We start from the raw sequence: 26,408 nt of genomic DNA, 5'->3' as shown, positions 1-26,408 counted from the left end.
GTTATATTTGTATTGATAGCTCTCAGGAGAGGAAGTTGTATGCACTAGGATAATTTTGCTTCTTTCTCCTTTGACAGCCTGTATTCTTCTTAAGCCTTGCATCCTATGTGTCTTGCCTCTTCAAATCTACTGGCTTGTGCAGATGATGTTCTTGCCACCTCTGGTGGATGATGACAGCTGCAGCCCACTGCTCTGGCTAAGCAAGCATGCCAGAAAGCTTGGAGAACCTCAGCAGCCCTTTACAGAGCAAAAGCGTCCTCTTGAGTAGCTAAAGCTCGGACTTCTAAGTAAGGTATCTTTACCAAGATCCCCTTATGGAAACCACATGTAAAAGACTTGCCGTAGTCTTCAGCCTTATGGCTATGCCACTTGTAAAGATGAGCCACAGCTGAAGAAGGCTATTTATGTTTTATACTTGGGTATCAAACATAATATGTATTTAGTGTTCAAAATTATATGGTTCAGTTAAGGTTTTTTTGTTTGTTTTTTCCTTACAAAAGGGCTTATAAGAATTCCCATTTGGGGGAACTAAAGATTCTGGCCACCAGTTCTAACATGTAGGATATATGTGTGTCTATCTGTGGGTGGAGGGATGGTTCCCCACATTAGCAAGCAGTTCTCCCAACACTAGCTGGGTATCTGACAATTTAACTCAATTCTGACATTATCTACCTGGAGATAGTATCAGATTCCACAGGTTAAGGGCTTAGTCCCCTAAGACTGCCCTCTATTTTCGATATCAGTTGCAATTCCAGGTGGTTACCTGTGCTTCTGAATGACCAGCTATAAATCAGAAGTTCCCATGACCCCCCTCTTTGGATTACAGGTTAGGGGTTACAGGTTAAAGGTTCAGTCCTACAAGACTGTTTCTTCTCCCACTTCAGATGCCAGTAGCAAGTCCAGGTTATCATCTATACTTCTCTCACACACTCCTTCTTCAGGTTTGATTAATTTGTTAGAATGATTCACAGAACTCAGAGAAAACATTTTATTCACTAGATTACTGATTTATTATAAAAAGATAGAACTCAGGAACAGTCAGTCAGATGGAAGAGATGCATTGGGCAAGGTATGGGAAAAGGGCTAGAGCTTCTATGCCCTCCCCAAGTGTGCCACTCTCCCTTGACCATGTATTCACCAACCTGGAAATTCTCTGAACATCTTTTTGGGGTTTTATAGACGCTTCATTACATAGTTGTGATTGATTCAATCATTGACCATTAGTGACTGATTCAGCCTCCAGCCATTCTCCTTTCCTTCTCTCTTTTCATCAGGGGGTGGGACTAAAAGTTCCAACCCTCTATTCCTGGTTGGTTCCCTTGGCAACCAGCCTCAATCCTGTGCTTTTTAGAAGTCATCCATTAACATAAACTCAGTTGTGGTGGAAAGAGGTTTGTTATGGATAACAAGACACTCATTTTACCTTTATGGCTTTGAAGTGCTTTCAGGAACTGAGGACAAAAGACAAAATATAACAAAAGATGCTCAAAAATTCCAAGGTTTTTGGGGATCTGTGAGCAAGGAACCATATATTTATTATAAATCACAGTATCACAGGAACTAATTGTAGAGTTGTCCTGTCATCCAGTGTAATCTAACTACAGAGTGTGGTCCATTGAACTATGAGTTCACAACAGATTTACTATCTTTGAAATATTACTGATTCACTAGCTTTGACAGACCATCTACTACTTTCTATCCTTGTGTTTCCATGTACTTACTGTACAAAGTAGACTGCTACACAGGCCTTTTCCTCCCGCCCTCCACCCCGAGGAAATAGTAAAGCTTTAGTTATTTTTTTAAGAAGCCAGGAATTAAGAATTGAAATCACAAAACTGATACATGTCTTTATTATAAGTAAGTTTCCTTGAAGATTTGCCTGATACTTAGAAAGTAGGACTTGAATATTTATAGATAAATAAAAAATATTGTGTGCTGATCTAATCACAAGATAACAAGACCATTATTAGAACTTGTTGACAAACTGAAAATAGCAACTTAGTAGATTAACCTGGAATTTCATAATAATTTGTATTTTTATAGATTCATATCATTCTAAGGTAAAGTTGCATCTAATTGCAGTTATGAGTTTGCAGACTCAGGAGTAAGTACAGTAATTGAAATTCTATAACTTATTTAAAAACAAGCTTTAAACTCTACATAAGGGTAGGTTTTAATTTTTTTATTAGGTTTTGATTCCCAAGTCTTTAAGACACTAGTACTTAATTTTGAACTGTATATAATGAAAGACAATTGAAAAAAAAAACAGTTATGTACTCTCCAATATCAGGAAAGAAAAGAAAGTTCAGTAAAATCTCAAATACCAAAGAGATGACCAATAGTAAATAGTAAAAACTTTCCTATAAAAATCATTAAATTATAACATGTCTTGTTTATTCATTTTTTGGAATATATGTTTCTACCAAAATGACTACCAATGAATTACATCTCTTGTTTTTCTCTTGAAATGAAATAACTCCAAAGGAAATTTTCAGGGAAAATATTTTAAAAATTTTATTTTAAAAATTTCAAATTCCACAGATCTTTTTAAAAGCCATATTTAAAGAGAAATCTAATAAAAGATTACCCTGTCTTTTTTATATTTGTTGCTTGTGTATAGAAATATTTTTGCTTATTGTCTTTATATTGGCAACAATGCTACATTTCTTATTAATTCTGATAGTTTGTAGATTCTTTGGATATTTTACACACATCAATTATAAGAATTACAGTAGAATCCTTTAAAAAATAATTTTTAGGAATAAATCTAAAGAAAATAAGATGGACAACAACTCTATACTGAAAATTACAAATCACTGAGAGACAAAGAAGATCTAAATAAATGGATATAGTGATATACCATGTTCAAAGACTAGTAGATTTAATATTGTAAAGATGTCAGATGTAAAGATGTTAATTTAAAATTCAACATAATCCCCATCAAAATTTCAAAAGGTTTTTAAAATTAAATTGACAAGCTGAAAACTCATACAGATACAAAGAGCCAGGAATAACCAAGTTATTCTTGATGAACAAAAAGCCGGAGGACTCAGTAAATAAAAAGAGTAAAAACACACACATAGGTGGTCAGCTGATTTATTACAACTTGACCTGTGTTTTCACATGCCAAATACCAAAATCAGTTCTAAAGGAATTAAAAACTGAATGTGAATGATAAAATACTAAAGTTTTCAAAGGAGACAGGAGAATATCTATATGATCTTTCATAGGCTATGATTCAGGAAATCCCTAAGACCATCCCCAGGTTCAGTAATTCACTAGAAGAACAGAACTCAGCAAAGCTGGTACACTTACGGTTACAGTTAACTGTAGTGAAAGAATACAGATTAAAATCAGCAACAGGAAAAGGTACATAGGGCAGGGTGCAGGAGAGACCAGGCACAGAGAACTTCCAGTTCTCTTCCAGTGGCATTATGTGAACAATGCTTGCTTCTCCCAACAGTGATGTGTGGCAATGCAGACAGAGTGTTGTCAACCAGGGGAGCTCAACCAAGCCTTGGTGTCCAGGGTTTTTATTGGGGGTCGGTCGCATAGTCATGGCTCTCTTCTCACATTGCTAATCTTAGTCTCCAGCTCTTGCAAAAGTCAATGTGATACCATATGGGCCAGGGCCCCCACCATAAATCACATTGTTAGTATAGACTGTTTGGCATGGCTTAAGGCCCCAGGTGAACAAAGAACACCTTTTTGAGGCAGGACATTCCAAGGGTTTACAGGTTACCTCCCAGGAGCCAGGGATAAAGGCCATACCTTTCTTTGGACAACATTAATCTTTTGCTACACATAGATAAACAGTTCTTAAACAGGAAATGCCAAAAACTCTAGACATAAAGATAAAATGATAAATTGGTCTGTATTAAGAACTTTTATTCATTCAGAGAATGATTAAGTAACTCAGAGTAGGAGAAAGTACCTCCAATACATATATTTGACAAAGACGTTATCTAGATTGTATAAAGAACTTGTAGAAATCAATAAGAAAAAAAACCCAGTGATGATAGGGTGTAGGGGGACAACAAGCAAAAGACTTAAGAAGATACTTTAAAAAAGATAAACCTCACCTTTATTATCAGCCTAACAAATTAAAGTCATAATACGACACCATTATGTACCTAGACAAAATGAATAAAATGAAGGAGATAGTCAATATTAGACTTGGTAAACATGTGGAACAATCATAACTCATACAGTGCTGGTGGGAATGTCAATCGGTACTTTGTAAAACTGTTTGTCAGTATCTACTAAAGGTGAACATATGCATACCCTATGAAGTTGCAGTTTTATTTCTAAGTATATACCCAAGGGAAAATTCATGTATTCATTCATCGACAGACATACACTAGAATATTCATTGCAACACTGTAATAGCAAAAAACTGAAAAATATTCAAATGCCTGTTAACAAAGAATAGATAAATTGTGGTATATTCACATGGTGGAGTATGACATAGCAGTGAGAATTAACAATCTATAACTATGCAAAACAATATGGATGAATTTCACAAAATGTTGAAGAAAAAATGCATTCTGTATTATTGCACTTATATGAAATACAAAATCAGAAATTAGGAATCAGTTTATTAGTTATTCTTAGGTAATACAAAAGGCATATAGTGACTGGAAGGTGCACAAGAAAGGTTCCAACAACTGTTCAAGGAAAAAGTACAACAATAATATACATGGCAATGCAAATCCAAAGAGAAAAAGAGACTTTTTCAAGGAAGCCAGAAAATCTGCAGAAACCTGATACCTAGATACGTTTCAATTTACAAAACAAAATGCTTAGCTTCTCTGTCTAAGGTACTTACATTCAAGATTCCTACATTCAAGATATCTGAAGTTTTCCCAGGAATAAGTAGATACTTGATTTGCATTTGCTTTACACGCCATTCTTAAAGAGACAATCTGCTTTAAAGGTAATTAACTTCTTAAAATGCAGACATAACTTTTGAATGATTTTTTTATGATCTGTGCTCATCAAGGTTTCAAATCAATATACCACCTTTTTGCACAAATATGTTATGATAAAATATTTTGTCATTGTCCCCGGTTCCTGACACAAAGCTCCTAAAACGTTTGGAGTTTCCTTAGTGATAAGGCAGGCCTCTAGTAGCTTCAGGATGGAGGCTGGTTACCAGAAAGACTAAACCATGGTTAAAAGCTGGGAACTTTCAGTCTCACTCCTAAATTCCAGAAAGGGAAGAGGGACTGGAGATTGAGTTAATCACCAATGATGGAATAATTTATTTTATTTTTTATTTTTTTAAAGATTTTATTTATTTGAGACAGAGTGAGGGGGTAAAGCAGGGGGAGTGGCAGGCAGAGGGAGAGGGAGAAGCAGGCTCCCCGCTGAGCAAGGACTCCATCCCAGGACTCTGGGATCATGACCCAAGCCAAAGGCAGATGCTTAACCCACTGACCCACCCAGGAGTCTCTACCAGTGACAGAATAACTTAATCAGCCATGTCTATGTAATAATATTTCCATTAAATACCCTTAATTGATGGGGTTCGGAGTTTCCCAATGAGCTCATGTAAGGTGCTGAGTGGGTAGTGCACTCAGGGATGGGTGGAAGCTCTACACCACCATAAGCCACCTCTATACCTTGCCCTATGCATCTCTTCCATTTGACTGTTCCTGAGTTATGTCTTTATATTAAGCCAGTGATCACAAGTAAAATGCTTTCTTGAGTTCTGTGAGTTGTTCTAGTCAGTTATTAAACCTAGAGAGGCAGTCAGAGGAATTCATGAATAATTTAGTGTGCTGAGCAGAAATGTAGGTACCCTTGGCACTGTATGTCCTTAGTTTCTGAAGTGGGTGTAGTCTTGAGGGACTAAGCTCTGAAACTTGACTAGCCTGATGCTAACTCTTAAGAGTTGCTGCCAGAATTGAACTGAATTGAATTGTTAGACACCTAGTTGGTATAAGAATTAGCTGATGTGAAATAAAAATCTCTCAACAAATCTCTCTTTTTACAATGACAACTCTTATGGTCTGAATTGTGACCCCCCCCCAAATTCATATGTTGAAATCCTTACTCCTAGCACTTCAGAATGTAACCATATTTGGAGGTAAGTTCTTTAGAGAGATGATTAAGCTAAAATGAGACTATTAGGGTGGATCCTAATCCAATCTTACTGGTATCCTCATAAAAAGAGGAAATTTGGATGTATAAGCAGAGACCAAAGCTGTGTACACACGGAGAAAAGACCATGGAAGAGGCAGCAAATGTACAGCCATCTACAAGCCAAGGAAAAAGGCCTCAAAGGAAATCAACACTGCTGGCACATTAATCTTAGACTTCAGCCTCCAGAACTTTAAGAAAATAAATTTCTGCTGTTTAAGCCACCCAGTCTGTGGTATTTTGTTATGGCAGCCCTAGCAAACTAACACAACAATTTATTTTTCTCTGATTTTATATGCTTATTTCAGACCAGATTCATTTCCACTGATTTTATATGCTTATTTCAGACCAGAGCTTTAGCCTGGAAATTTTAGGACTGCATTAACTATTATCCCTATCTCACACTATCCCAACCTGAGGATTTGAATCATGATTTTCATACTTAAAAAACAACACATGAATCATACATCAGCAGTAGTAACATGAAAGATCAAGTGGAGGAATATCTCAAAGCACAGAACGAAAGCACAAACAGATGGAAAGTATAAAAGAAAAGGTCAGAGAACTGAAGGACACACAGAAGACTCAATAGTGAGTAACACAGGAGTTCCAAAAGGAGGAAGAATAAAGATGGGATAACATCAATAATAAAACATTTTATAGCAAAAACTTATCTTGAACTGGAGAAAGAAATTTGTCTACAGAATAAAAGAGCTCAGGCAGGATTGATAAAGAAAAACGCTGTTGTGGAAAATAAGACCATAGGCTCAAAACTTAAAATAAGACTTTGTTATTTACTAAGAATGACATGGCAGGAAAGGAGGGAAGTTCCCATCAGCTATTGCAGAGCAATCACAACCGGTTTCTTAATACATCAAAATTATGGTTTGCTTCTACACAATAGTGCAGTCAAACTCTACTTCCAAGATTTACATTATAGTCAACAGGGAAAACAGGACCTCAGTGACTGTTAACGAGAAAGGAAATACCAGCAGTCCCAAATCAATACAATGAAAAGGTGTCATGGAAACTATTAATAATATCTCAAGGACCTATCATTCTGTTGAGATTTCAACTTTTTCCACATACTGACTTAATACTATCTTGTTATGGACATATTAGAAATAATCTAGTTAAATATCTGAGTCCAGAGGATAAAGAAAAAAAAAAGTTAAGTTAGCTAATGGAGGAAGAATAATTATGAAAGAAAAAGAATCAGGAACCAACTCTTTACTTACAATATTATAAGTTAGAAAGTTTAATATAATTTATATTGAGAGAAAGGACTATATGATCCATTGACTATAATACAACCAAGATAACATTTAATTGTCAGTGTCAAAGAAAGTTGTTTGTAAATATGTGCTAGAATGTATCACACAGCACAACTGAGGAAATAGTACAGGAAAGGACTGTAATCAAACAGCAAAAAAAAAAAAAAAATACCTCAAGACATGGGAAGATAGAGTAAATGAAAGAATGATGAGCTCTGACACATCTGTTACCTAAGGAGATATCTAAACAGATGCAGAGAGACTGAGTATGTGTAATAAAAAGACTAACTGGTGCTTCTTGAAATAAAAGTGGCATACTACATAGGAATCCTGATAATAGACTCTAAAGGCAATTAAAATACATCAACAAATCCTAGGAGTTTGTGGGTGGGGAGAGAAGTAAAAGTATTTGAAAGGGCCCATCCAGAGAAGGAACAGAGCACCCAGCAAACAGAGATAGTTGATATGGCATATAGCCCTTACTTTCATGTGGATTTCATTTTGAATATATGAAAATCACCAGTTGAATGAAAAAGTGCAATAGAATTTCATAGTTAAAAAGAGGGAAAGATAAGTAATGGTAATGATCAAACAGGAAAACTAAGTAAGGGAAATACTTAAGGAAATGTTTTTAAAAATGCAAACAAAGTCGGATGAAAGGAATAAAACATGAATGATTCATTTCCCCAATGTATAAAACAGCTCCTCAGATTGGGTTGAAAAAAAATAAAACCTATCAATATACTCTTTAAGAAAAAGTATTTAAACAAAGTTTAACAAAGAAATGTTGAAAATTTTAGAATAGCATGAGAGATAAGCAATTGAATACAAAAAAATGGAAGAAAGACAACATTAATATCGGATAAAATGAATTAAGGTTAAAAATTCTAAATAAGATAAAGAGTATACAATGACAAAAGGCACAGTTTACAAAGAGCATATAATAGTTATAAGCCAGCTTTTAAGGTATTATCTCTCAGCTTAAAATTTACTGTTCTATATTTTGCTTTAATGCTGGAATTAGAACTCTGAAAATTGCATTTCTCATTTGTCAGTTTGCTCCCTATTTAGCTCTGGCAATAGGGAGCAAAAAAGGGTTATCACAAGATGGAATATGAAAGAAACTGTTCTTTTTCTTGCCATTTGTATCTTGTTCCTATTAGCATCACCCTAATAAAGCTTTACTCTGCAGTGACATTACCTTACAGTAGCAGTAGTTGACTCTAATTTGCAGTTTTCTGAACACCATGCTTGCTGTGCCACTTCAGGTAAACCAACATCAATGGTCTTCCAGCTTCCCAATTCCTAGGAGTCCACTCATCTGTACTCAGAAATGCCAGCATTAGCCAAGCAGTATACCCTTCTTTGGCATCTCAGCTCTAGATATTGTTGTTGCTCCCCACAGTTTCTAGCTCTGTGATATTCAAGGGTTCTTGTCAAGCCTTTTGGTTCTTTAATATCTAATCAACTTTTTTATATTAAATTATCTCATTTGAATAACATTTTTGAGAAGATGGTCATGAAGATGATACCATAGGTATGAGATTTTTTGAATTCCCACATAAAAACAGGCATTACAATTATCATATTATAAAGCCAGCAACAAACAATATTTACAAACAAGACAACAATGTATCCTCACAGTCTTCAAAATACAAGCAGATGGAGAGAAGCCATCAGTAGTCACAAGACCTATATCTTCTGGGTGTCTATGCAGGGAAAAACAGAAGTAATGGGGTATTTGATGGACCTGAGGACAGAAGAGCCCCACATAAACTAAAAAGTATTCGCTGGAAATCATGGCAATTCAATTTGAGAACAGTAGCTAAAACTGGAAGAGGTTTAGCATATTTCAATAACCAGTAAGTCTTAAGAACTGACTAATTCCCACAAGTTCTCATAGGGCTTCCTCCAAGTACAAGGTGGCATACTGAAGAGAAGCTGCTGTGATAAAACAAAACTGTGCAGATTAGGAACAACTGAAATGAAAGAAAAAGAAGGTCTAGATGAAAGGGAAAAGGAAGCAGCTAGAAATTGCCCCAACCAAACCATTGTAGTTTTACTAATATATGAAAACAACATAAAAAGGATCTCATAACCAGTTAGAAAAGCTATCTGAACTAAATCTTTTAAAAAGTCATGAAAATTAAATCTACATAAAAATAAGCATTAGAAAACTATTAAAGTCAAACACTAGGCAAGTAACTATAAGAAAACACAACAATAATAGAATAACCCTGTAGGCAAAGAAAATACACTAGAAAGACATACTGAACATATAAGCAAATTGAAATCATTTCAAAATGAGTTAAAAATATTAGGAAAAGACAAGATATGAAAAAACAATAAGAATTAGAACTAGAAAACATCAAATTAGCTGATATAACTCAAAAAACAAATTAAAAACTATTTTAGAATTGATGAATAAACTAGAGAAAGCATATACTCCAATCACAGCAAATAATATCTTATTAGAAATAGATTAAAAGAAAGACTTAAAAAGAAAAACAAAATGAAGAGATAAAAAGGATTTAAGAGAAAATGACAAATATTGAAGATACAAAAAGATCCGATATATGGAAATGGTATTTCATAAAAAAGTGGAAATCTAGGTAATAGAACAAATATTAAAAACTTGCTGAAAGTATTATTATAAAATATGCATTAAAAGAGCACACTGTTACCTGATAATATCAACCCAGAACAATCAAGACCAAGACATATTCTAATAAAATGGACTTAAAAGAAACAGAAAAAAATCATTTGGGAATCTAGGGAAAAGAGCACATATTTACTAAGGGCATCAAAATGATATTGCCATGAGTTTTGTTTTTTTTTTTTAACATCAATGCTCTATGCCAGAAAAATAGAGTAACACATTTAAAATACTTAAATGTGACAAGGCATAGCAACTGAGTAATTATGATATATTCTAAATCTTTTATTTTGTGTGGCCTTGAGGACCAGGACTCTCAATGTGGAAGAAACAAAGTACAGATGTAAAATTTAAAAAGTTATATAAAACCCTGTAGTTCTGAATTTGTAAAATCCTAGAAAAAAAATTACCAACCAGTAACAAATAGTGGCCCTAGTTTCCAGACTATTGTTTGGACATACTTTTTTTTTTTTTTTTTTTTTAAGGAAACCATAGCTGCTTCAAGAAATTACTGATTCCAGGTTTATAGCAGAAAATGTATTAGAACATCTTGAAATACTGCATATCAGAGAAACAAGCAAAGATTACAAGGGTCATGTCAAAGAAATTCAGAAGTCGGGGCGCCTGGGTGACTCAGTCATTAAGCGTCTGCCTTCGGCTCAGGGTGTGATCCCAGCATCCTGCGATCGAGTCCCGCAGCAGGCTTCTCCACTTGGAGCCTGCTTCTTCCTCTCCCACTCCCCCTACTTGTGTTCCCTCTGTCGGTGGCTGTCTCTCTCTCTGTCAAATAAAATCTTAAAAAAAAAAAAGAATTCAGAAGTCAAATTGAGGCCCTCATTGGCCATAGATTGTATAAAAATCACAATGGGTTGAAACTAATCAAATGTGTTTAAGTTGTGATGTCATAGTAACATTAAACAGTATTTTTTAAAGACTTCATTGGTCACTGTGACAGGCCTCTGAAGATATTCAGTTCTTACCATTTTTATTATATGTGGAAAAAGGGTCTTTGCAGATGTGATTAAGTTAAAGATCTTAAGATGGGGAGATCCTCAATTGTCCAGGTGACTCTTAAATATAATGACAAGTATAATTATAAGGGAGGCAGAGGGAGATTTGACTACCGACAGAGAAGACCATGTGGTGGAAACAGAGTCCAGAGGACGAAGATGGAGGCAGGGCCATGAGTAAAGGAATGCAAGAAATAGAGCTCTAATCTCTGGAAAAGAAAGAGATTCTCCACTAGAGCCTTTAGAGTGAGTGTGGCCCTGCTTGAAACCTTGATTTTAGCCCCCCAAAACTCATTTCAGACTTACGGACTTTAGAACTATAAGAGAATAAATAGGTGTTGTTTTAAGGCACCAACTTTGTGGTTGTTACAGCAGCCAAAGAAAACTAATTATCCTAAAAACATAAATAAAAGAAGCAAATTATCCTAAAAACATAAATAAAAGAAGCAAGCATTCATTTCACCTTTCTTAAATGAACCATACCACTTGGTAAGTAGTAAATGAGGGACTGTCTTCTTATTAACTTATTCCAACTAATAAACAAAAACATTAGGATATCACTATTTTATAAATACCAGTGAATTAATGAATTTAGACATTAAGCACAAATGTCTGCTAACATCAAAATTGAGCAAAAACAAATTACATGTGCCTTCAGATGAAAGATTATAATCTTACCAAGGGATAAAAAAACAAAGTTTTTTCGAGCTTCTAGATCCTGAAGACAGTTTGCAGGAAATAGAAAAAAATAGAACATATTGAATTATACCATGAGTATGTAATCAGAAAAATCCAGACTATGAGAAACCAGACAGGACAAACATCTCACTTCTTCAACAGATAAATAGTAAAAGAAGGGATAGCAGGAACACCAGTATATAAAAGGTTACTTAAAAGACAATTCAAGTTAAAATGTGTAAAACTAAAAACTAAACTATAGTGCCTAGGGATGTCCACTTGGATGATTAAAAGCCATAACGACAGCAAGGAAATAAGTATCATAAAAGTTGGGATAGTGGATATGGGTGGGAGGGGGCTGTCAGTCGGAAAGGGCACACAGAGAAGCTTCTAGGATAGTTAACCAATATCTTTTTCTTGCCCAGTGTGTTGGTTATAAGGGTATTGTCTTAGACCATTCGGGAATGGTCTAAATACCACACACTGGGTAGCTTATAAACAACATAAATTTATTTTCCACAGTTCTGGAAGCTGGAAGTCTAAGATCATAACATTCACATGCCGGGGTGAGGGTCTTCTTCCCAGTCACAGACTTCCTGTATCATCAGTAGGCAGAAGGGGCCAGGAACCTCTTTTAAGAGCACTAATCCAAAGTCCTACCTGCAAATACCATCACCTTTGGAGGTTAGGATTTTAACATATGAATTTTGGAAGAGGGGGACACAAACATTTAGAACATAGCAGGTATTTAACCTTACAGTAATTCACTAAGCTACAATTTCTTTTGTGTGTTTTTCTGTGATTTTATTTTATAAAAAGACAAAAAATAAAAAAATAAAACAAATAACAAGTACTACACTAGTGCTCCCACCATAAACAACTAAAAAAATTGGACAAAATGTAGGAAAGAACTGTTTTCAGACCTTGGAAAACAGTACAAGAAGGTGATCCTAAAGAGAAGGGAAACAAATGAAATGAGTTATTCAGTCATTCTACTTTTCTAACTGGAGGCAGTTTACAGACTGGAAAGCAGGAGGGAGAGTATGAACAGGCCTGGGAAATAAAATTTGAGTTTAGAGCAGCCAGAATGGAGAACATTGTTGAGCAATCAAGGCATTCAGTAGAGATCCCCCAATGGCCTTACTTTAGTAACAGGGCTAAATTATGGCCATATTAAGAGTTCTATCATCATATGAACAAAGCTTTTTTAAAAAACCTTGCATTGATGAAATAATCATGCCATGGGGAAACTCAGCATTCTTGAAAGAAAAATTAAAAATCCAGAGTCATAAAAATCATATTTGGCATTGGACCCAAAATTACTACACATGCAGGAAAAGTGACTAATAACTAGAAGTACAATTAACTAATAGAAATAAACCCATAAATATAATAGGTGCTGAAATTAGCAGACACATTCTTTAAAATAGTAATTATAAATATTTTGAAAGATTTAGAGGAAAACATGAAAATGAGAGGAATGGAAGATATGAAAAAAAAAACTAAAATGAAACATTTAGATCTAAAAAATGTGTACAAATGAAGAAAAAATCCAAAAACAATAAATGAGCTTAACAGCTGACTATACACTAAAATAAAAGATAAATGAACTGAAGATATAGCAAACAACAACAAACTGTTCAAACTAAAGGACAAAGAGCAGAAGGGCTGAAAGTAAATGAAAGCATTGATTCTTGTGACTGAGTGACAATATCAAGTAATCTAAAGTATAGATGGCGTCCCAGAGGCCGGGAAGGGGGGCAGAACATTTTTTGATGAAGTAACAGTCTGATATTTTTCAAATTTGAAGAAAATTATATAGGCACAACAGCCGGAAGTCCAGTGAGTCCCTAGCAGAGTAAACACCAAAAAAATCATACAGACTTAAATTATTGAAAATTAATGACAAAGAAAAAAATTTAAATGAGCCAAAGACAAAAAAGGCATTTTGCCTGTAGTGCAATTAATAGAATAAGAATTAATATTGACTTTTCATTTAAAATAATATAAGCTGGAGGGCAATGGAAAAACATCTTCAAAGTATTGAAAGAAAGAAAAAAATATAATCAGATTCTATATCTAGATAAAATATCCTTCAAAAATGAAGGCAAAATAAGGACATTTTCAGACAAAGCTAAGAAAATATAATCCAGCACTATAAGAAATGATAAAGGAAGTTATTTTAGACTTAATAAGAATAATGCCAGATGGAAATTTGTACCTACAGAGATATTCTAACAATCCAATTAAAGGCAGAGATTTTTCAGGCTAGATAAAAAAGCAAGGCAAACTTTATGGTGTGCACAATAATCACTTTGAATATAAAGACAATGATAAGTCTTCAGTTCTAAAAAAAGCTAACATGGCTGTGTTAATAGCAGAAAAATAAACTTCAGGTGAAACTGTATTACCAAAGTAAAGAATGTCATCTCATAAATAATTAAAGGATCAATTCATCAAAAGGGCATAAAGGTCCTGAATGTGTATTCACCTACCAACTGAGTTTCAAAATGCGTGAAACCAAAACTAAGAGAACTGAAAGGAAGATTACATTAATCTATAATATGGTTGAAGATTTCAACACCGTTCAGTAACTGATAAAAGAAGTTGACAGCAAATCACTAAGTTTATAGAAGATATGCAAAACAATACCATCCTGCTTAACCTAATTGAAATATAGAAAACTACATCCAACAAAAAAATACATGTTCCTTTTGAGTGCATAGGAAATGTTCATCAAGATAAATTATATATTGAGCCACAAAAAAAACTATAAATGTAGAATAATCAAAAGCATACAACATTATTCTCTGACTATAATGAAATGAAATTTAAAAATAATAACAAAATTTATCTGTAGATAAATACCTAAATATTTGAGAATTAATCTACACAGTTTTAAATAACCCATGATTCAATGAATAAATAGCATGGTAATTTAGAAAATATGTTGAACTGAACTGAACGGAAATGAAATTATTTTTGAATTATAATGAGAATACACATCAAAACTTGTAGAGTGCAGCTAAAGTGATTCCTAGAAGGGAGTTTATAGCTTTTAGTGCTAATATTAAAAAAAAAAAGAAGAAAACATTTAAAAATCAATGATCTAAGCTTCTATTTTAAAGAGCTGAAAGAAAAAATTAAGCCCAATATAAGTAGAAGGAATGAAATAAGGAATAGAGTTATGAATTGAAATAAACAATAAATAGAAAAAAATCAATTGAACAGAGAGCTAGTTCTTTGAAAAGATCAATAAAATTGATAAACCTCTTGCTAAACTGATCAGAAAAAATGAAGGAAGATAAAAAATGTCAAAGATAGGAATGAAAAAGGATAAAACTCTATGGAGCTTATATACATTAAAAGAATAATAACAACCTATTTTGTGAAAAAAATTGACTACTTAAAAACTGATAAGATTGAAAATAATTAGGGTGGGGGGATTGGCTAGCCCAGGGATGGGTTTTAAGGAGGGCACGTATTCCATGGAGCACTAGGTGATACATGCAAACAATGAATCATGGAATACTACATCAAAAACTAATGATGTACTGTATGGTCACCAACATATCATAATTTTAAAAAATAATGTAAAATTGAATAAATGACAGAGAATAGAACATTTCATAAGGATAAAAAAAAGGATTGGAAAATAATCTGAAAAATCAAATTAACAAAATTGGCACAGAAAAACATATATGTAAAAACTCTCCCATTAAACATGAAATTTATTTTTTAAAAACTCCCCATTTCCAGAACAAAAACAAAAACATCAGTCCTACATGATAGGAATGGTAAATTTAAGAAAATATTGAAAGAAAAGGGACACTAATCTTACATAGACTTGAGAAAATAGTGGGAGTGAAATACTTCCAACTCATTTTAGGAGACCAGCATTGTCCTAATACCCTAAAACCAGACAGAGACATTACAAGGAAGTAAAATTACAGACCAATATCCCTTATGAATGCAAAAATTCTTATCAAAATATTGTAAATAGAATCCAGTAATACATAAAAATAATGTATCATTACCAAGTAGTATTTATCCCAGATATGCAAAATTGATTTAACTTTCAAAAAATACAGATATTTAACTTGAAATGGATCAGAGATCTGAACATAAGAGCTAAAACATTATGAAACTTCTAGAAGAAAACCAAGAAGAAAATAATTACAGAACTGGGGTAGACAAAGATTTTTGAGATAAAACACCAAAAGCTCCCATCATAAAAGCAAAAAATAATAAACTTACTTATCACAATTAAAAACATTAATTTTTAATGTATTTTATAAATTTTAATACATTATTTAATAAAATAAGGAATTAAAGTGACCAGGGAGCTGGTCATAATGGTTATTGAGAAAGTGGGCATGTGGGATCTGAGATGTAATTGTTTGAATATGTAAATTTCAGGCATCCACAAGGAGATCATCCTGACTCTGTTGACATCCTGAAGTGATGCTCAATGCCAAGAAATCTCTTTGACCTTTAAAAATCTATTTGGCAAGGTAAGGCCACACTTCATCCCAAGGTAGAATGTGACAGCAGCTATATGCCTTAGGACTAATTTAAAATCTAATATTCTTTTGTAAATATCATTTATTTTTTGATTCTGACTTTCCTACTCCTTTTCTCCTTTCCAGTTTGTTCTCAGTTATCAGCTATTGGTTTACAATGCTCATCCAACTTATCCTTACTGAATTGTTTTTCTTTGCTTGATGCTGTAGAGGTGCTTCAAAATCCCGTAGTGGCAACTGACTTTCTTCTGTGCTTCCCACTCCAGATTGTTTTATTATCCATTTCCTAGGTGTAAACCTGTACTTTAATAGGTTTTGTTATGACACAGTTGCAGTCTCAGTTCCTTTCAGAGTGGTCTTAAGAAATGTTATTATTTTAGGTTTTGCAACAGTATTTTTCTTTTATTTTTTTCCAGTTTTATTGAGATATAATTGCCATATAGCACTTTATAAATTTAAGGTGTATAGCATAATTGAACTTACATATTTGTGAAAAAATTACCACAATAAGTTAACTTCCATCATCTCATATAGATACAGAAAAAATGAAACAGAAAATGTTTTTTCCTTGTGATAAGAACTCTTAGGATTTATTCTCTTAGCAACTTTCAAATATACCATACGGCAGTGTTAACTATAGTCATCATGTACATTACATCTGTAGTGCTATTTATCTTATAACTGAAAGTTTGTACCTTTTAACCACCTTCATCCAATTCTACCCTCCCCAGCCCACTGTCACTGGTAACCACAAATCTGATCTCTCTCTCTCTCTTTTTTTTTTTTTTTTTGGTGAGTTTGGAGGGTTTTGTTTGTTTGTTTTTTGTTTCTTTAGATTCCACGTATAAGGGAGATCATATGGTATTTGTCCTTTTTGTTTAATTTATTTCATTTAGTATAATGTCCTCAGGGTCCATCACTATTTTCTCAAATGGCAGGATTTTGTTCCTTTTTATGGCTGAATATTCCACTGAATGTGTATATATGTGTGTATTATGTATGTATATATATACCACAACATCTTTATCCATTCATCCATGTATGGTCACTTAGGTTGTTTCTGTGTCTTAGCTATTATAAATAATGCTACCATGAACATAGGGGTCCAGATCTTTTTGACATAGTGTTTTCATTTCCTTCAAATATATTCCCAGATGTGGAATTGCTGGTGCATATGGTAATTCTAAGTTTAAGTTTTGGAGGAATCTCCTTACCATTTTCCATGGCGGCTGTACCAATTTATATTCCCAACAACAGTGCACGTGTCCCTTTTCTCCACATCCTTATGAGCATTTGTTATCTCTGTCTTTTTGATTATGGCATGAGGCGATACTGTGGTTTTGATTTGCATCTCCCTTTAGTGATGTTGGGCACGTTTTCATGTACTTGTTGGCCATTTTCTCTGGTCACATTTTTTAATTGGAGTGTTTGGGGTTTTGCTATTGAGTTGAATGAATTCTCTATATATTTTGGATGTTAGCCCCTTATCAGATACATAGTTTGCAAATATTTTTTTGCATTTTGTAAGCTGTCTTTTCGCACATCCAATTTTTCCAGCACCATTTATTGAATAGACTGTCTTTTCTCCATTGTGTATTCCTGGCTCTCTGGTCAAATTATTTGTTGACTGTATACACATGAGTTTATTTCTGGGTTCTTGATTCTGTTCCATGGGTCAGTGCATCTGTCTTAATGGCAGTATCATACAATTTTAATTACTATAGCTTTATAATATAGCTTCAAATCAGGAAGTATGATGCCTCCTACTTTGTTCATTTCTCAGGACAACTTCTGCTCTTTAAAACACCCCATTAAGAAAATGAAAAGGCTAGCCATAGATTGGGAGAAAATGTTACATATATATCAATTAAGTTATATATGTGTATAATTTACCTTATTCCAAAAATGAAGAGAAAATTATGTAGAAATTCATCCCAGTAACAATCAGTGCTAGAAGACTATGAAACATTATTTACATTTTCCTCAGAAAAAGAAAGAACATCCTAAGAATTTGATACAAAACCAAATTATTGTACAGGTTTAGGCTAACAGACATTTCAAACCTATAAAAATCATAGAATAAATATTGCTTTTTTAAAAAGGAAACCCCTGAAATAATTATAAAGAAAATAAAAAGCTTAAAACTAAACCAAAGAAAAAACAAAACTTGTAGCAAACATTCAAAAAGTGAAAGAAGAAAGGATGCCTGGGTGGCTCAGTCAGTTATGTGTCTGACTCTTGATCTCAGCTCAGGTTGTGAGTTCAAGCTCTGCGTTGGGCTCCACACTGGGCATGGAGCCTACTTAAAAAAACAAACAAACCCGTAAAATAATTTGACAGAACTAGGTCCAAACCTATCTCTCAGATGAATAAATTTATGTGGAATAAACTTACCTAGTAAAAGAAAAAACTCTTAGATTGAATCGCAAAACAAAACCCAAGTATAAGCTGTCAATTAAGGAGATCCAATCTAATCCAGAAAGACTGAAAATTAATAGTTGGTATAGACATAACTGCAAGTACCCACAAAATAAAAATAGGGGATATTCGTGCATGTTTTTCCCCAGTTTTATTGAGAAAGAATCGGCATACATCACTGTATAAGCTTAAGGTGTACAGCATGATGGTTTGATTTATGTATGTTGTAAAAGGATTCCACAGTAGGTTTAGTTAACATCCATCATCTCATATAGATACAATAAAAAGAATAAGAAAAAAAAAATGTCTCCTTGTGTTGAAAACTCTTGGGTTCTACTCTCTTAACAACTTTCCTACATACCATACAACAATGTTAACTATGGTCATTATGCTGTATATTTTATCTTTATTATTACTTTATATGATAAAGATAAATATAAAATATAAGATAAACATAAGATAACTGGAAGTTTGCACCTTCTGACCACCTTCTTGCCATTCCCCCTCACACCACCCCTGCCTCCGGTAACCACAATTATGATCTCTTTCTAAGAATTTGGTGTTCTTTTTTTTTTTTTTTTCTGGATTCTGTATATAAGTGAGAAAATACTGAATTTGTCTTTGACTTATTTCATTTAGCATAATGCCTTTAAAGTCCATTCATGTTGTTGCAAATGGCAGGATTTCCTTATTTTTTATGGCTGAATAATATTCCATTGTATATATATTTATAAAGAATTTATATGGTTATGGGTATATATATATATATATATCCATCCCACGTCTTTATCCATTCATCCATCAGTGGACACTTAGGTTTGTTTCCATTTCTTGACTATTGTTAATAATGCTGCTATGAATATGGGGCTACAGATATCTTTTCAAGTTAGTGTGCATGTTTATATGTATCAAATTTTTCACACTAATTGTTAGATGCATATCAATCCCATTTCCTCTTCCACATGGGGCCACTACCTTTCCCAGCCCAAACTGCAATATGGATATGGCCTGGTGACTGGATACTGGCTAAAATAATGTGGTAGACAGGATATACCCACTTGCAGACCTGACAATAAAATGTTTCATGCAGCCTTCTCACTTTTTCTCTTGGTTAATGATAAGCAAAAGACCAAACATAAAATACTGAGGGGGCCGTAGAACATGACTTGAACTAATTTGCTCTTTTCTAAATATCAATATATAGTTGATAGATTATACTTATTCCTCTAGAGAGTATGGCCCTCCACACAAGAATGTGACATCTTCATGGGTGATTTCCTCATTCTGGGGACTGTATCTACTTAAATCCCAACTATCAGCCTTAAGCTTCAGGGGAAAGGTAATGTTGAAATATTGCTGAGAGTAGTGCAACATAAAAACCATTTTCATTCACCTACTTTCCACCATGTAGAGGTTATGAATCATCAAAGTCTTATAGAACTATTAATATTTTCAGGTCAGTCCAACCATTTGATGAGAATGATCTCATTCCTGTCATAGCCCTTTGTCTAGATAATTTCTTTTACTATATTGTGTACTAACTCTTGACATAGGGTTATGGTTTGGGGTTCTTTAGGTAGCTGATCTTTTAACTATAAACTAGTTGCTAACTCTTAGTTACCACTTTTATTGCTAAATATATCTTGTTACTATCTTCTGGAACCATTTTTCAAATCTTTCCTTTAACCCATATGCGATTCTATGATTTTCTTTCATACAAAGTGGAATTTTCTGGGTTTTTTTTGTCTTTAAGATCTAAAGAATTTCTGGCTATGACATTACAGATTTTTTTTTTTTTTTTGCGCAGATGATCTGCTGGTTATAACTAGTGATAAAGTGTTGAATTATATCAATGTATTAAAATGTATTTGAGCAGTAAAATAGCACCACATTTTAGATTTCAAAGTCCTATTGAACTGCTCTAAAATCTCATCCTTAACCAATCACTGTTGACAAAATGATGGATGTTATTCTCCCTTAAAAGTTTCCTTATGAGATTATTTAAAATTCCCCCTGCTTCCCCTGCCCCATCGGTCTGGAGTGTCTGTACTTCCTTGGCCCAAATCAAATATTGCTTTAGGAGTTTGGGCAATATAATGGCCTCCTTTGTCTTTTAGACCCTTGGCTAAGGTAAAGTTTAAAAGTACATCATTGAATGTTAAATCATCCTCTGTTACACTTATAAAACTGGCTCATATTCTCCAAGTCTATTTGCCAATGTTATTCCATATCTAGAATCACCCTATTGTTCTCTTAAAGTGAGAAAATAAAAGGTGCTTTATTATAAAGAGCATAAACATTTTTTTCACTTAACGATTATACTACCTGATTCAGTTTTCCTTCTTGTTTCTCCTTAACTGCCTCTGAAAAACAGGAGACACAGCCCGTCAGCTACTAATTCCTAGGAAATAGTAAATCCCTAAACAAGCGTTGGGCCTTATTAAATGAAGAGGATTTATTAAAATAGTGGTTGTATTACTTTTCTAAAGCTCCCATAATAAAGTATCACAAACTAGGTGGCTTATAAAAGCAACAACAAAATCTATTGTCTCACAGTTCTGGAGGCTGGGACTAAAATCAGATGTCTAGAAGGTTATGCTGCCACTGAAGCCTATAGGGGAATCCTCCCCATCACATCATTCTAGCTTTTGGTAGTTTGCCAACAATCTTTGGCATTCTTTGGCTTGTAGATGTATTACTCCAGGCCTCTGTCTTCATGTGGTATTCTCCCTATGTCTCCTGCTGGAAGCATTCCTCCTGGACCAGTAGAGTGTAAGATTGTGGGTACAGGAAGCAAAAAATTTGCTGTAGATACTAGGAGTACTAGTGAGTGATGCCACTCCCGTATCCTCTATGAGGCTATTTATGTCTAAATTAGTATCCAGTATATGATGTTGTTTTTCATTTAGCCAGGATTCACAGGTCAGGAATCGAGGGATAGAAATGGGAATGAATCCTATTACTGTTCGCTACAACTGTTTTTCATACTGGAAAAGCCGACCAATAATAGTGTTTTGCTGATTAGTTAAAATTAACTCTTAAAAAAAAAAACTTTCGGTAGTCAATAATTACTAAAATAAGTATATAATTATATATTGCTTATACTGTAAATTTTATAGGAGAATTAAGTTGCTGCTTATTTGCGCCTTATCCAAATTCTTTATGGTTTTCTTTTTTCTCTGTCAGTGGTTACTCCTTAATCTTATCATCTCAAATACCTCATTTATCCCTATCAGAGAGAAAAAGATAAACCCAATCACCTTAACAGCTCAGGAAAGAATAAACTAATGCCACCAGTGAAACAAGTAAAAAAAAAAGAGGCAAGATTTTTGACTTTATATTCTGAGGTTTGCTATACCTTTTCACTAACTTATAGTGAGGTTAGCATCATTGTCATTCACTTTGAGTTCTTGAGTACGGGATATATATTTACCAATAGAAAAGTATGTGGACACTATGCCATGGTTTATTTACCTCTCTTTTGTGTGTAATTTTATTGTTTTTGAAATATTTTTACATATGTTATTTACACAAAAGACCTTTGAAGTAGATTTATTGCCCTTTAAAATAATAAAACTAAGGGGCACCTGGGTGGCACAGCGGTTAAGCGTCTGCCTTCAGCTCAGGGCGTGATCCCGGCGTTATGGGATCGAGCCCCACATCAGGCTCCTCCGCTATGAGCCTGCTTCTTCCTCTCCCACTCCCCCTACTTGTGTTCCCTCTCTCGCTGGCTGTCTCTATCTCTGTCAAATAAATAAATAAAATCTTAAAAAAATAAAATAAAATAAGAAAACTAAGGTTCAAGGCAGTTAAACAATTTGTGTTCTGGCATGTAACTAGTTTAGTGGCAAATATGAAACTCAGAATCCTCTTTTTTTCCCTACTACAACTCAGCTTTGGAACAATTTACAAATGGAATACTTTAGCAAATATTGTAATAAAAATCATTTAATGTATTAAAGTTCTCCTTTTAATCTTTTAAAACTAATGCTACTTGTATGAATCTCATTCTAAAAAATGCAGTAGCTTAAAATCTAATTTTCATTCAATTGTTTTTTTAAAAGATTTTATTTATTTATTTATTTGAGAGAGAGAGTGTATGTGAATGGGGGGAGGAGCAAAGGGGAAAGGAGGGGGAAATAATCTCAAGCAGACTCGCACAGAGCCCAAGGTAGTGCTCGAATCACGACCCTGAGATCATGACTTGAGCCAAAACCAAGAGTTGGAGGCTTAACTGACTGAGCCACAAGTGCCCCTTTTCATCATTTACTTCTAGAAAATACTTCTGGATTGTTAGAATATTAAAGTATATGATAAAACAATTTTAAGGAAAAAAAAACTGGTACAGCTGAAAATTATCATTTCTTAATCATGAAAAGTTTTTTTAATTATAGTCTGAGGAGACCTCATGCGACATCCAAAATAATTTTCACAATTACTTCATGTATTTATCCCAAGGACATTTAAAAAGTTGTAGAGGCAATATTTCCTTTTATATATGTTTTCTGTAGTAAAGAATTGTAAGTCATCAGGTGCCAGTGTTTAGGTCATAGGTATAACTCCCAAAGGAAGTATTTACTTAGAAAGGAAAGGACTGCCCACTTTGTTTAAAATCAGTCCAATATGTTAACTTAAGAGAGAGAAAAAGTGTACCTTTATGTAGAGATGATGATCTAAATATCTGCAGCCCTGATTGCTTCTCTGAGCTCCAGATATACATATCTGCCATAATGACCTATTCACTGGGATGACCACGAGGCACTTCAAACTTAACCTGGTCTACCAGAACCCTTGTGTCAGTCCTTTATCCTTGTTTCCATAGAAGCTAAAATCTAAGACATTCTTATTTCCTCATTGCTTCACACCCTACATCCAACCTGTCTGCAACAACTGTTGGATTTACTTTCAGATTATATCCCGACCACTTCTTGAACAATCTGCTGCTACTGCCCTGGTCCTAGTTGCCATCATCTCTCACCCTAACTACTACAGTAGTCTGCATGCTTTTATGAGACCATTACCCTACCACCCAGTCTCCATTTGGTAGCCAGGGTGATATTTTTACAGTGTAAATTAAACCATATCTGTTACTCCACAGCCGAGAATATGGCCCAGTGTCCTTATCTTGGTTTAAGGACTTACATAGCCTTCTGTCTGGCCTTATCTTGTATCACTCTCCCCCCTACCACGGCTATAGCCACACTATTTTTACAGCTCTTCCTATGAACACACCAAACTTGTTCAGACCTCAAAGCCTTCCCACCTGGTATTTCTTTTACCTTTCACTGGAGATATTTGCCTGATTCTGTGCTTCACATCATTCAGGTTCCTTGAGAAACTTTTCCTGGTTGCTCTATCTAAAATGCACCCTCCCCACTACTTAATTGCTTTTGATTCCTTGATTCATTTTCTTCATAGGAAGTGTTTATTTTTTGTTTTCACACTAATTGTCCCTCCTGCATGAATAGGAGGTTTGTCTTTTTCATGGCTCCATCCCCAGTGCCTGGTGCAGTACCCAGTGCTTAGACAGAAATAAATATTTTTGAATAAATGGATGAATGCATTTATTTAAATATTCATAGTTCTAAAATTGAGGGAAAATAGTTTAATTTAAAAATGTATAATGCTAGCTTGATAAAGAGTTACATTGCTTTGGAAAAAATTTTAGTTAAAATTGTCTGCAATTTGCTTCCCTGAAGAGTTGATCTGCTGAGTGACTCAACCCTTAATAGGCAAGCCTGGTGGCAGATGCAGGCATTGCAAAAGTAAGGACTAAAAACATACAGTCTGTTTTCATCTAGAGCAGTGGTTCTTAACCTTGGTCATATATTAGAATCACCTGGGGAAGTTGTAAGAGTCTGGTAACCAGGCCAGATCCCAGAACAAGTAATTCAGAATCTTTGAGGGTTGTATTTAGGACTCCATTAACATTTTTAAAAATCTCCCATTATAATGGGAGCTATAATCTCTAATTACAATGGACATCCAAAATTGAGAACCGCTGATCCATGAGGGAAGAGGTTTTGCAAAACTATCCCTGATGCTGACAACAGTATAGGAGGAATTCCAATACCTGTTGAATTAACTAATGAGTGAGTTAATGAATGAACGAGTGAGTGTAAAGTGATAGCCAGTTGAACTGAACACCACTTGAAAACCATTCATAGGGCTTGGCCAGCAGGGTTGGTAGATTTAGCAAATAAAAATATAGGATGCCTAGTTATACTTGAAATTTAGATAAAGAAGGATCTTTTTTCTTAAGTAATGTATGTCCCAAATATTTCAGGGAGTATACATATACTAAAAATATATTCATTATTTTCCTTTAAATTAAAAATTTAAAATTCCATTAAATTCCAAATTTCCATTCAATTGAAATTTAAGTGGGCATCCTGTATTTTATGTGCAACCCTACTTACTAATGAAGGAACAGTTAAGATTCTGTTGTAAAATTCAGCATGTTATTAAAATATTTAAAATAACTCACTGTTGAAGTGGTAATTTAATCTTCTATCTTCAGCTGTACAAAGCTACCATAAATACAGTCTATTATCCTTAGGAATGAATTTAATTTTGCCTTTTAAAGCTATTAATAGAGTAATCATAAAAATGAGGTGAGTTCTTGCACATTATAGATTTTCCAAATGAATTTAGAATTTAAATTCTTCAGTATCTGTTTTTGAATTATCGAATCTTATACTCTAGAGTAAAAAAAGAAATTCAAAGTGTTCTTAAGATGTATGAAGTATACTGTCAGCATAACCTCTGAATCAGAGACTTCATCAGGTGCTATATTTTGAAGTCTCTTCATACCCTTATGAAGTGTGAGAAAGACAGGAGTCCCTCAGACTATAGATCTGTATTTCTCCCTAGCTATTTTCTGCTCATTATACTGACCAGCTAAAACTAAGATTAAATGGTGATAGTGAATAAAACTTGACATTAAACCTGGAAAATAAAATTATTGAAACAAATCAATTAAGTAACTAGTCCGACAAACAGAAATCTCAAAGACACTACCTTTTTCTTAAAAGATCCATAAAACTTCCCATCTTTTGCAAATGGTGGACAAACACCTTTCCATCAACAGGTGGCATACTCATGTGCAGAAACTCTCCAATGGGTGGGTGACCCAAAAAAGTATCAATTATGGTTTATTATGAGTGTAGAAAGAATGGAATGAGGAAAAGATGAAACAGGAAAAGCTATTTACATTTCTAACATTTTCTTTCACAGTATTGGCTAGATTCTATGCTTCCTGAAGAATTTGCAAGAAGTGGCTTGCTAAGAGTTAGATGGTCAAAAAACATTTGATTTTATTTGCACACTGTCTTTGACTGTTTGAGTACCTCCTCTTCAAAACTTGCCCAAATGTTGTAACAAAAACCAAACTTGCAGCAATTTTCTGGTTTACATGTCATTTCTTTGTAGACATTTTAGCAACCATCCCTAAATCTAATGATGGATAAAAAAAAACCAAAACCAAAAACAAAAAAATCAGAAAAGGAGAAAGTCTATTCAGGCAGAAATTTTAATTCATCCATCCCATAATTCTGAGACTATTTCAACAAGGGTGAAGTGAGGCAAGCTCTATATTTTTTGCATATCGCTCTAGCTGACAATCTGCAGTGAGGTTACAAGAACATTAGAACTCAAATTGAGTTACACATTGAGATAAACATGGAGTGTATCTGGCACCATGCTC

The 26,408-nt window shown here is 34.1% G+C and overlaps 1 protein-coding gene across 5 annotated transcripts in view; it reads left to right on the top strand.

The window, feature by feature from the left end:
• Positions 1–26,408, top strand: part of SLC9A9 (solute carrier family 9 member A9) — a 661,514-nt gene that overhangs the window by 4,879 nt on the left and 630,227 nt on the right. For all 5 annotated transcript variants that reach the window (XM_087870270.1, XM_045813403.2, XM_087870269.1 and 2 more), the window contains 2 exons: positions 78–292; positions 16,182–16,276. The gene's annotated coding sequence lies outside the window, so the exon portion shown is untranslated. The remainder of the gene's footprint in view (positions 1–77; positions 293–16,181; positions 16,277–26,408) is intronic.

The sequence above is a fragment of the Ursus americanus genome, chromosome 20, assembly GCF_024610735.1.
Source record: "Ursus americanus isolate L20-20 chromosome 20, mUrsAme1.1.p, whole genome shotgun sequence".
NCBI classification, from domain to species: domain Eukaryota; kingdom Metazoa; phylum Chordata; class Mammalia; order Carnivora; family Ursidae; genus Ursus; species Ursus americanus.
The sequence above is the reverse complement of the archived record's forward strand: the minus strand, read 5'-3'. Positions and strand labels throughout refer to the sequence as shown.